General features: G+C 43.9%; 1 long non-coding RNA gene across 2 annotated transcripts in view; it reads right to left on the bottom strand.

The window, feature by feature from the left end:
• Window positions 1-12701, bottom strand: part of LOC132020517 (uncharacterized) — an 89892-nt gene extending 77191 nt beyond the window's left edge. For both annotated transcript variants that reach the window (XR_009405007.1, XR_009405006.1), the window contains exon 1: window positions 12562-12701. This is a non-coding gene — a long non-coding RNA (uncharacterized LOC132020517). The remainder of the gene's footprint in view (window positions 1-12561) is intronic.

Below are 12701 nucleotides of genomic sequence, written 5' to 3'. Positions count from 1 at the left end.
ATCCATGCTCTGTTGCTAGTGCATTAGGAATATCCTTTTCCTATTTTATGAAATATTTTATTAACATAGCTGGGAAGCATGGCTGGAAGGAATACCTGTTACGTGTAGATACCTCAGTGGTGTTTAATATACCCATTAACACAGTTGATGGGCATACGATCACCTTCCACATCCAAAACTAGAAGGGCATTGCACCTACCAGTACACCGATGAGAACTAGGAAATGTCATAGCCCACAAGGGTAACCCTACTTTTCCAGTAGATAAAGATGTGAAAATTCACTCGGTTTTCTATTTGAGATATTCATATGTAGATATAATGATTTAGAATTTAAACTACTTTTTCTTAATATACAACTCTAAAAATAATACTGATTAACACTCTGATTTCTGACTTTCAGGAGGGAAAAAACTAGTTATTTCCAATAGTCTGGAATTCAATTTTAGGTTGAACATTAGCTTGCTTCTCGTTCAGACAGATGGAAACAGAGAGAGAGTAGCCTACTTTCTTTTGGATAGTCTGGCTGGCTTTATTTGGGATATTACCCATCTGAAGATTGACCAGGGTGTAAACTGAGGGCAAGACTATGCCACATAGCTTTGTATCTGCTCCTCTTCCCACCGCCAACCTAAGTGTACTACAAATAGAGGGATTTTAAATCAATTTATATAGTGGCCCATAAAGTGCGGAGAACAGATCTGCTTTTTGATTTGGGGAGGAAAACAAAAAGAAATGCAGTGAATGGCAATCATCTCAAAATTTTAAAAAAGTGTTGGCAGTTACCATTTTAAACTGATTACCTTTACGAGTAAAAATCTATCCGGTGGTTAATTTTTTTTTTTATATTTAATTTATTTATTTGACAGAGATCACAAGTAGGCAGAGAGGCAGGCAGAGAGAGGAGGAAGCAGGCTCCCCACTGAGCAGAGAACCCGATGCGGGGCTCAAACCCAGGACCCTGGGATCATGACCTGAGCCGAAGGCAGAGTCTTTAACCCACTGAGCCACCCAGGTGCCCCTGTGGTTAATTATTTTTAAACTGCTTCATCCTTTATCATACAACTCTTGTGTAAAAAGCTTCACATCACTTTAAGTTATCACTAATTAAAATTGCAGGATGTGGCATACATCAAGTTTTCATATAAAGAGGTTTCCCCCCACCCCCCGACCTTTGGATCAAATACCGTAGCAGTGTAAGAAGAATACAGTTCCATCCATTCACAATACCCTATGGGGATGCATTTGTCTCAACACTTCCTCAAGGACACCAGGGGCACAAAATATGGTACTGTGCTTCCTTCCATCCAAGCAGCACAAACAGTCTCTCATTAATATATTTAAAGGCCATTAACAGGAAATCTGTATTTGGTTTGTGGCAAAGCTACTAACCTCAAAGACCTAATTTCTGCTAGCTATTGAGTCACTTAGCTTCCTAGGCATAACATTTATTCTTTTAATGTGATCTTCAAAATATGACTGCTGTTTTTAACATGTGTGTGGGGTGAGAAGGAGTGATGAAGCCAATATTTCCTGAATATTCTTTATGTAACAGGGACTTTGCAAAAATGATGTCATCCTAAGGAATTCTTCTTACCCGGTTTACATACCAGAAAGTTGAGCTACAGAGAGGTTAAGGTGCTTGTCTAAGGTCATACAACCAGAAAACAATGGAGTCGGGATTCAAATCAGTACACTGTGCCTTCAAAGTTTAGGTCCTAGCCTCTTGCTGCCTCCCCAGCAGGGCCCCTGACAGGGAATGGTTGTCTGAATCACCTCCATTATTACAAATCATGCATTAAAGACCAGGTCTGTTTGACAAGGTTAAAAGATAAAGACTCCAATTCCCTACTCTCATAGTCTTGAGTGGAGTGTGACCCACATGTTGGTCTTAGGCCCCTCCCTTTCCTACTAGAGGGAGGACAGGAAGCATGCTGAGTCTCTTCAGTCTAAGAAAAAAAAAAAAAAAAACCCAACTGGTCAGAGCAAAGAGCTGCTCTGACCCAGCAGTGGAAGGCCAAGTTAAAGAACAGAAAGGTATAACCTAAACCCAGATCTTGGCTCTCAGGGTAAAAGGCCTCCCCACAGGACTTCGGCCATGGCATGCTGCAACAGCACTGAGAGCTAGCTCCCAAGTTGAGACTCAGATTCCATTTCTGCCTCCAGTAAGATATTGTAGGGTGTCCTTGGGCCTGACCCTTGACTTCAGTGTTCTCATCTATGGAGTGAGGGATAGCGATGTCTGCCTAGCATCCATCTTCTAAGTTTGTTTTTGGAGCAGACACTAGCATAGAGGTTAGCTCTCCCCATACACACAGCGGACATTGCACCAAAGACCAGACCATCAGGCTCTATCCTCTTGGCAATCTGTACATTCAGACCCCAAACCCTTGCAAACAATCCCACATTCTCCCATCAGCAACCTTTGGTAATCAGAAATATTATAGCATAACTGCTGTCCAGGATCAGAACTTAAGAAGTTGAAAGGTCCAGGAAGATGCGGTGTCTTGTCTCCACATCAAGTAAACAGCCTGGGGCACTGCTTTCTGACAGGTGGCGACACTCATGGGACACCAAGGAAGGAGCTATGTTTACAGGACACTTAATATCCTGAAAGGCATTGGATATATGGGTTGCCCATATCCCAGTAACCCAATCCCCTGGCCCTGGACCAGTGGTGAACTCAAGATGATCTCCACCATTTGCTTGGCTGTCACCATGTCTCCAACCTGTGAAATGGCTGATGGCTCTAGAGAATGACCCCAACCAATCAAAAAAAAAAAAAAAAAAAAAAAAAAAAATGTTACCCAGCCAGTAGAAAGAGAAAGGGGACCTTTGAGAAAATGTGTCTGATGTTCAAAGGAAAAGTAGGGCAGCCTTTTGAAATGATTTTCATAGTCTTTAAATGAGAGAAATAAATTACCAGAACTAATAGTTATAGACAGCAGGACCGGCAGCCAGACTAAGCTCTGTATTTCCGTGATTCTAACACCTGTTGGGGAGCACCTGGTGGGCCCATACTACATGAGGCACTTAATATATATTGTCTAAACTAATCCTCATGACAATATATCATCCTCTGGCATGAACCAGCAACACAACCTTGAGCCAACATTGACATCTCTGGGTCTGGTCTTCTTCTAAGGCCAAGGAAAGAATTACCAACATGTATGCCAAAATCCCCAAGGCTTGGGCCAAGAAATGGAACAGAGAGGAAGACAGTGAGCCACGCTGAGGGCATAGATAGCTCTCATACAGAGGGGGAGGGGAGAAGCAGCGTAAAAAAATGGGAGACTATCTAGGGAGAAACAGAAAGGCAAATTCAATAAGCACTTTCAAAGTATGAGTCTCAAAACAAGAGTCTTTCTTCCTTGGAATATTACTGTTTTGTGCCAGCTTAGGAAGCCTGACTACCTCCCGTCTGCTTCAGAAAATAGACAGGATAACAGGAAACAGTTTCAGATTCCACAGTGATTATAGCTACTTAAGTTTGTCTTACCAAATACTGTCTCAAACAGATGGTATGTAACATTTGATTAAGGGCTTATCCTGCAAGCCCAACAGGGAACATTTCTTCCCCTCTTAATATAGAAAAGATTCAGAGAAGAAAGGAAATAAACTGACATCTTTGCTCATATTCTATGTATGTCAGTTTTGCTCGTGTGTGCGCCTTTCCTGAAATGAATCTATACTTATTATGCAAGTCAAGACCAAACTACATAATAGTGACACCAGAGAATCTTGGAGAAGAAGGATATGGAAGATCACCTCATCGAGCTCAGAGATGGAGACTGGGTAAAGTTAGCTGATGTTCCCAAGGTCCTACTGTGGCAAACTTGGGACCAGGTTTTCTAACTCAGGGTCTGGCATTCACAACAGCCTTTATGTGTGCATAATGTTCAACGTGGGGAAAACACACAAATTTGTCAGCACCATTTTTACTAAATTAGCACCAATCTCCGAGGAGCAATTACCAGAACTTGAAGCTGATGGGTAATGCCATTCAAGTCCAGTTAATGAGCCAAAAGCTTGGTTCTTCAAAAACACTTAACATTAATCAGCATTTGGCTTTAGTTTGTGACAAATGTTTTCAAAACATCACAGACAATTACAATATTCTTAGCTTTGCCTAGTGTAAATACAAAATGAAAGAAAGTCAGAATTTCATAAATGACAGCCTCCAGAATGGAAATAATGAGTCCCACAGAGAAGGTACAATGTGTTCATCATTCTAGAGGCTAAATGTAACTTGGGAACTAACGAGGTCACTGAGAGATTACAAAGTGTGAGCCTTCTGCTTGGGGAGGATGAAAAGGCAAACAGGATCAGCCACATAAGGCAGTTAGAAAGGAGTTACCCCAGGCCTCATGCCCATGTCCCACTCCCAGGCTCACCCCCTAAGCCCGTGGTCACCAGCAGTGCCCCAGAGAGGAAGGTTTCCCAGCATCTAGTGGGGGGAGAAAGGAAACTGAACACACGGTGGCCTGGCGCTGGGAAAGCAGCAAAGGAGAGGAAGTGGGGGTGGGGAGTGTGGAGAGAGTAGGAGGGGGTTCCTGGGTGGCTCAGTGGGTTAAGCGTCTGCCTTCGGCTCAGGTCATGATCTCAGGGTCCTGGGATTGAGTCCCACATTGGGCTCTCTGCTCAGCAAGAGTTTGCTTCTCCCTCTCACTCTCATTCTGTGCCCTCCCTCCCTCCTTCCCTCCCACCTTCTCTCGCTCTCAAATAAATAAATAAATAAAATCTCTAAAAAAAAAAAAAAAAAAAAAAAAAGTAGGAGGATAATGCCTTAGCTCCAAGCTCCAGGTTCCAAGAAGAGTTCTTATGCAATTTTGTCCTCTGGATTTCCTGCCCATCTATCTATCTACTCTCTATCATTACAAGCTAAAACCCAGTTGTGGTTAATGTTAGGTTTTCTAAAAGACAGAGGATTGCTTCATTCACTGGGCTTAGACAGCATTACTCACCAGCTAGTTTTATATTAATAAAAAGTATGTTAATCAATTAACCAGTCATTGTTGATCAGCCCATTAATAGTTAACATTTATAGAAACAACACTAAATGCTTTCCCCTGTATTTCCTCATTTATTAGCCACTATGACCCTGTAACATGATAATAATGATCAGAGTCACTTTCAGGAATTTATTCAATGCATACATTAAGCACCTGTGGATATGACACTCTGTTCTAGGCATTGGGGATATAGCAGTGGAGGAAACATGCAAAGTCCCTCCTCTCTCTTAGGTAACTTATATCAGTTAGCTATTGCTGCATAACAAATCTTCCTTAAACTTACTGGCTAAAACAATTAGCATTCATTATTGCTTATAAATGTATGGGCTCCCTGACCTTGGATGACTCACTCACACATCTGTAGCCATCTAGCAGACTGGTAGGTTGAGAAGAACCTGCCCTGGGAAGACTCTTCTCTATTCCACGAGGTTACCATCCTCCAGCAGCAATCCTGAGTGTATCCTTTTTTTTTTTTTTAAGATTTTATTTATTTATTTGACACACAGAGAGAGATCACAAGTAGGCAGAGAGGCAGGCAGAGAGAGAGGGGGAAGCAGGCTGCCACTGAGCAGAGAGTCTGATGTGGTACCCAATCCCAGGACCCCGAGATCATGACTTGAGCTGAAGGCAGATGCTTTAACCCACTGAGCCACCCTGGTGCTCTCCTGAGTGTATTCTTTATGGCAAATGTGGGAGTCCTGAGAGAGTGAAATGTGCCAATCTTCTTGACACCTAGACTAAGAATTAGCACAGTATCTTCTGCCACATTCTATTGGCCAAAGAATGCCATAAGTCCAGCCCAGATTCAAGGGTGGGGAAACAGAGTCCACTTCATGATGGGAAGAGTCACATTGGAAAACACATGGATACAGGGAGGTCATTAGTACCCCTCATCAGTGACATAGGTAATGATGGCTGACATTATGTTAAGGAATTCATGACAATAGTTCATTTGAGTCTCACAGGTACCCTGTGAGGCAAGTTCTACTATCAATCTTAGTTTTCTAGATAAGGAAATTGAGGCCTCAAGAGGTAAAGATTTGCCAAACATCTATAGATATACCATGATGTAGCCAAGATTCAAACCCAAGACTAGTTCCTGAGCACTGAACCACTGTGTGCTTCTCTCCACCTGGACACTTCAAAAGAGAGAGAAGGTACAAAATATGACCAGTATCTGCAAGGCCCTTCCTGGCCTACTGGGGACACATCATATAAATCCCTGAAGAATCGGTAACCATACATGCCTCTAAGCTATACTTCCTTGATAGCTGCCAACAGGACTGAGGATAAAGGAAGCCAAGACAAGAGCCTGAAGCTTCCATGACTAGAGGGACACTAACAGAACTTTGAAGGTCATGGACAGTGAACAGCAAATGGCATCCCCCTCATTTCTATGTAAAGAGGTTTCTGCATCTTTCTTGCTTACGAATAAACTTCAATTTTCCCAGAAGGGCATTCAGTATTTCTAACACATGGATTTATACAGCTTAGCACTTCATTCAGTGGCAAGCAATAGAAAATCTGACTACCAGTAGTTTTTACTCAAATAGGGATTTTTTTTCCCCACACGCAAGGCATGCGAAGGAAAGCAGTCCGGGGCGTCCCTGGAACCAGGGGATGTTATCAAGGAACCGGGATCTTTCTCCTCTGCCATCCTCAAAACATATCCTCATTCTTGTGGGTGGGGGGGGTGGGGCCTAATGGTGCCAGGATGGCTGATATGCCCACAGGGAATTGTGTGCATGCCTAAGTAGGAAGAAGAAAAGACAGGAAGCCCAAGGAGAGCATGCAAGCACACCCAGCCCACTGTTTAAATGTTTTAATGTTTAAATGTTTTCCTTTGACATCCACCAGCTTACACTCTCTTTACTCTCTTTGGCTGGAAATTGGTAATGCATAGCTGCAAGGGAAGCTGGGAAAACTGGTGTTTCCGTTTTCTAATTCCACAGTATGTGAAAACAAGGCAAAACAGGGCTGGAATTGGCTTTTTGATGCCCTAGTGAACTGAAGCTGCCAACCCAAGAGCACTTCAGTCAGTTGCTCTCCTGGCTCCCTTTTCCCCTGATGCCCTTCTTCCTTCATGGACTATGGAAATTTTTCTGTGACTTTCCTGATGCCTAATGGCAGGCATGACTTCTATCAAGCCCCCTTAATCCTTTCTCTCTGCCCCTGCTGTTGTGGCATTTAGCACTTTCTGCCTTGAGTTGTTCCTCTAGTAGAATGCAAACTCATCCCATGAGCACCTCCTATAGCTCCTGGCACATGCAGACATTGTGATGGGAAGAGATCAGGCACCATGACACAGTACATGTGGACGACAAGAGAAAGAAGAGTGGCCCCAGTAATTTGAGGATTGTCAGGGGCAGAAGACTGGTAAAATGGTGGTTATCATCTGTGGTAACAGGACACTGCTGAGCTCTGTTTCAGACTTGTTGAGCATGAGTTGATCACCGAACGCACAAATAGGAATTTGAAACACATTTCTGGTCTTAGGAGAAAAGTTAGATCTGAGTTATAGGTTTGAAACTCACTGCCAAAAAGGAAGATTCAAAGTGGAAATCTACTGATGATTCTACCTACAGTCAGAGAAGACCCCGTGGAAAGAGGAAGGAACGAGCTCCAAAGACCAAGTAAATGTCAAAAGCAAAGCTGGAGAATGGCATAGGTTTGACATCACCAAGATTTTGCCAGGCAGGGAACACCGGCTCTGTGCTTGTCCAAGTGGTCAGTGTGTTCTCATGAAGAACAATTGGAGGCCAGACTTGAGCAAGTATTTTCAGTCCAAACTATCATTGCAAGATAACTAAGGATGGAAGCAACAGACGTGCTCCTCTAAAGCAATAAACAAACAAGTGTCTGATTCCCTTACCTGGCAAATGGCAGAACCCCAGCTGAAATTGGCTTAAAACTGGCTTATGTAAAAGAGAACTTACTGGCCCATGAAAGAGCATGGATGGCTTCTGCTTCAGGCATTGCTGGATTCAAGGCCCAAGGAATGTCTTTAAGACCATCTCTCATCTCTCTTCCTTCCTAATTCTCTCTTAATGTTGGATTCATTCTCCCTTAATGCAGATGACTTTCCCCATACATCAAGGAAAACTGACGGAAAACAACTCTAGTGTACAACACCTTTTTTTTTTTTTAAAGTAGACTCCACACCCAGCTCAGAGCCCAATGTGGGACTTGAACTCACAACCCTGAGATCCTGAAAGCAAGACATAAGCTGAAATCAAGAGGTAGACACTTAACCGACTGAGCCACCCAGGCATCCCAAGTCTACAACATCTTTGCAGCTTGTGATTTCAAGACAGAAGAGAGTTCTATAAGCTCCTCAATGTCAGATCACAAGGAGGAATCTGATGGGCCCTTCTAGGTTTCCTGCCTTTCCCCAAGTCAAGGGAATGAAGTGTGCTGACTGACTGAGCTGAGGTCACACACTCACTTCTCTGAAAGTTGCGGGTCTGAGGGCTCTCCATTAAAAAGTAGTTCTGTTGGCAGAACAGAAAAGTACTAGATGGGCAAAAACAACATAGTCTTCTAAGGCCTGTTACAAATAGGCTTTGACCATTTGGGCCTTGCTTCCTTGTTGGGATTCAGACACACAGAGCCTATTGATAATTCAACAGTGAAGACCTGCTTGACTCACTGCCCTGGCGTCCACTTGCCTGTTTAACTGGTAAACAGCCTCTTTACCTCCCTCCAGGCTTCCAGACAAACTCCAGGAAGAGGAACTAAATGGAGCCTCGGGCTTAGTCAGCCTCAGGCCAGCCAGTCTCAAGGCTTGCTATTGTCAGTAACTGAATTTAGCCCCAGCCTTATAATTACATCCCTTTGAGACTCTACTTGGCTCCTCCCCATGCCTTCCTGAGCTATATCTTGGATTCCTGCTCTCCGTACCATTTCCTCTGGGCCTAGGATATTACTTTATTCTCTCCTGGTATAATCCCCTTACTAAGGAGCATGACTAGTCTCCACTCTTTCATTCAATAGCTACCTACCTGTACGAGAGCTGTCTGCAGCCGGATACCGAACTCCGCTAACTTGTCACGCCTTTTTCCTGTTGCCCACTGGCTGGACCACCCCTGTGCTATCTCTGGAGGCTGGTTCAGATTCTGAGTCCCACCCCAATTATGACAGCTACTAACATCCCTAAAGAAGTTCCTCAGTCCCTAAATATATGGAGCAATTGGGGCACATGGAACAGCATTCTTGGAAGCACCCAAACTGTGTTTATTGCCTTGTAAACATTTAAACTTCCCAGTGGAGCCATCAGAAGTGGAAAGAATGTCCTACTCCCCTACTTCATTATCGCACTCTGTCACAGGGCCCTTTAAAGATTTTGTTCTACTGGGTATCAATGGATTGAATCCTTCCTAAATCACACCCTGCCCTTCAGGCCTGAGCCCTTTTGCCATAGAGTTCAGACCCTGTTGTGGGACAGCTACCACCCAGTTCCTTCCATCTCTGTCACATCTCTTTCAAGGGCCTTACACACACACACACAAAAAATCTCTTCCCTTTTCCTTCAGGAAAAGAGCAAAGAACTCTTGCATATTGGTGCATAGAAACAGACTCAATCAGATCTGCTCCATTAATTTTCTAAACATGCCTGGACATGAACTCCAGCAGAAGAATAGGCCTGGGTTTAGGCTGAAATCTCTGCAAGGAGAAGAGAGGCATGTTAGGAGAAAACTGTTTCCCAATCTCAGTGTACACTATCAAAACATTCTGGGTATGTGCATTGGCTACCTGTCACACATCACTTAACAACCTCTCAGGACTATCTCCCCTGCAGGCCCTGCTATGGCACCAAGTTCCATATGGTCTTTGTCCATGGATGTAATCTGATTGTGTCCTCCCTGGGCCCCCCTACATGCCTTTTGCAGCCCCTCCCAGGTATTCTTTTATGCAAAGTGCATTATACTTAGGGAAACCCTCTTAACACTAACACATTCCAACCTAGAAGTCAGGATGCCACTGGGACCACGTTTGACCAATAGATAACCGAAGCAAATGAAGAGGTACTTTCCTCTTACGTCTTCCAGGCAGGCATTATTTTTAAAGATTTATTTATTTATTTTAGAGAGAGAGAGACAGAGACAGAGAGAGCACAAGTGGGAGGGGCGGAGGGAGAGGGAGGGAGAATCCCAAGCAGACTCCTGCTGAGGGCCAAGCCTGATGCTGGGCTTGAGCTGAAACCAACAGTCTGACGTTTAGCCAACAGGTGCCCCCAGGCAGGCATTTTTGAGACGCAATTCATAAGGCTCCTGAGATGATTCCAGGGATATAGAACTGAAGTTTTCTACAACAGTGGTCAAACCAATAACACATCCTTGTATTGGTTTTCCCTCCCTCCCTGTCACACGTCCCTTGTTCTCCACTTGTCTTTGGGATCACTTTTCAAATCAAATATCTCAGTTTCAGCTTTTGGGGAAGCTCAAGTTAAGAGATAAGGATGTCACGGCTTCTCGGGAACTGTCTAAAAGAACAAATAAACCTTTGGTACGAAAGATCTAGTTTCAAATTCTATCGAACTGTTAAGACCACAGACAAATTACTAAGCCACTCTGAGGCCCAATTTCCTCATCTTTAAAAAGGGATAACATGATGGACCCCACTGCATTTGTCTAAGTATTCAACTGGGTCATCTGTGTGAGGAGCCAAGCAAGGACAGCCACCACACGGTTGGTTGCATCCCATCAATATTCATTCTCTTCTTCTCTTTAGTCTCACCTTTTGCTCCTCGGGGCGCTTTTTTTTTTTTTTTTTAATCAGAGAGTTGAAGGGTAGAAATGAAAATCGACATAAGAAAGGGATAGCTGTGTGTACAACAGAAAATATTTCAAATGTATATACTTAACAGTACATGGATATAGAATTCCATTAAGCTGAACACTTAAAATTTGTGAACTTTACATAAGTTATATTATAATAAAAAAAAAATTAAAGCACTAGAATATTTAGGGAAGGGATCCATCATTGTTCCAGATGTTTAAATATTTCTATTTAAAATAGAGACACAGGGGTGCCTGGGTGGCTCAGTGGGTTAAAGCCTCTGCCTTCAGCTTAGGTCATGATCCCAAGGGTCCTGGGATCGAGCCCCACATAGGGCTCTCTGCTCCGCAGGGAGCCTGTTCTGCCTGCCTCTCTGCCTATAAATAAATAAAATCTTTTAATAAATAAATAAATAAATAAATAAATAAAATAGAGACACTGTGAGATGGACAACTAGAGTCTTCTGTCACAGCAAGAGCTCTTTCCTTTAATAAGTTTTAAGTGAAAATGACTTTATTAACATATAAATATTTAAATCAAATATATGTATTATATATAGATATAAAATACATATTGTATATAATATATAATAGATATAGATAACAAATAGCCAATAAAACATTTTTTACTTAAAATGTGTTAAACAATTCTTTCTCTAATGGAAATATAAGTTTCAAATAACATGTTAACATACATTAATTATATTAATAATAATATGGAAAAATCAATAATAAATACTACAGAAAAATTATATATATATAAATAAACTGGTTACTATATGAGCTACCTTATTTTTAATAAAGGACTTTGAATCTGAACTAGTGAAAAGACACACAAATCACTGGGATTAAATCAAGAGGACAATGTAGCCCCCTCATGCCATTATTTAATTATACTCTGTCTCAGCCAGGAGTAGACACCTAAGGGAGCTCTCAGCATCTATACGGTGAAAATCGCATTCTTGGAACATGGTTCAAATACCAGTGAAATTATGCACAAGCATGGAAACAAGTCTCTAGATGCTGGAGAAACAGAGTCATGGTCTAACAAGCAGAGCAGGGCGGGCAACAACCATGGTAGGAGCTGTGGCCTAGACTACATCCCCCAGGGCTAGGTCAGCCAGGAGCCCCACAGGGGCCTCCCAGATCCCACAATGTGCCAACAGCCCTTGGGCTCCTGACCACACAGGGGGACCAACATGCCGGCAGTGTTAGCCCAAGACACACACCAGCAGTGGTGAGAGAACCACAGATGTGGGTGGGCAGTTCAGTCGGGCCAGACCCCCCCCTCCCTCCCCTATCCCTGCCCCACATGCTGGAGGAGCCTGAGCCCAGGAAAGCCTGGAGAGAGGAGAGAAGCGGTGAATGATAATAAAAGTCAAACTATCTGGACCCAGCTTTTTAAAAGCTCCGAATTTGGGGGTGCCTGGGTGACTCAGTGGGTTAAAGCCTCTGCCTTCAGCTCAGGTCATAATCCCAGAGTCCTGGGATAGAGCACCGCATCCAGCTCCCCCTGCCCCCCCCCCCCCCCCCCCCCCCCCCCCCCCCCCCCCCCCCCCCCCCCCGCCACCCCGCCGCCCCGGGACCGCCCCCACCCCCCCCCCCCCCCCCCCCCCCCCCCCGCCCCCTCCAACCCGCCTTTCTGGCCGTGATGGACAAGGGACAAGACTCCTCTCCTCACTTTCTTGCTGATGGACTTGCTGAGAGGCCTAGAGGCGAACGTAGAAAGCGAATGGGAGTTTTTGTCTCCTCCCTTCGGTTAAATTCTAACTCACCTCGCCTCTCCCACTCGGCTGGTCTCGCTGTCTGCCCCAGGCAGTCTCCGCCAGCCAGGCCAGGCCTGATCTTGTTCTCTGAATGTTGGAAGCTGAGACGCCTAAAAGGAAATTCTGCTCTCGTTCCAAAGTCGCTTCAT

The sequence above is a fragment of the Mustela nigripes genome, chromosome 6, assembly GCF_022355385.1.
Source record: "Mustela nigripes isolate SB6536 chromosome 6, MUSNIG.SB6536, whole genome shotgun sequence".
Lineage (NCBI taxonomy): Eukaryota > Metazoa > Chordata > Mammalia > Carnivora > Mustelidae > Mustela > Mustela nigripes.
The sequence above is the reverse complement of the archived record's forward strand: the minus strand, read 5'-3'. Positions and strand labels throughout refer to the sequence as shown.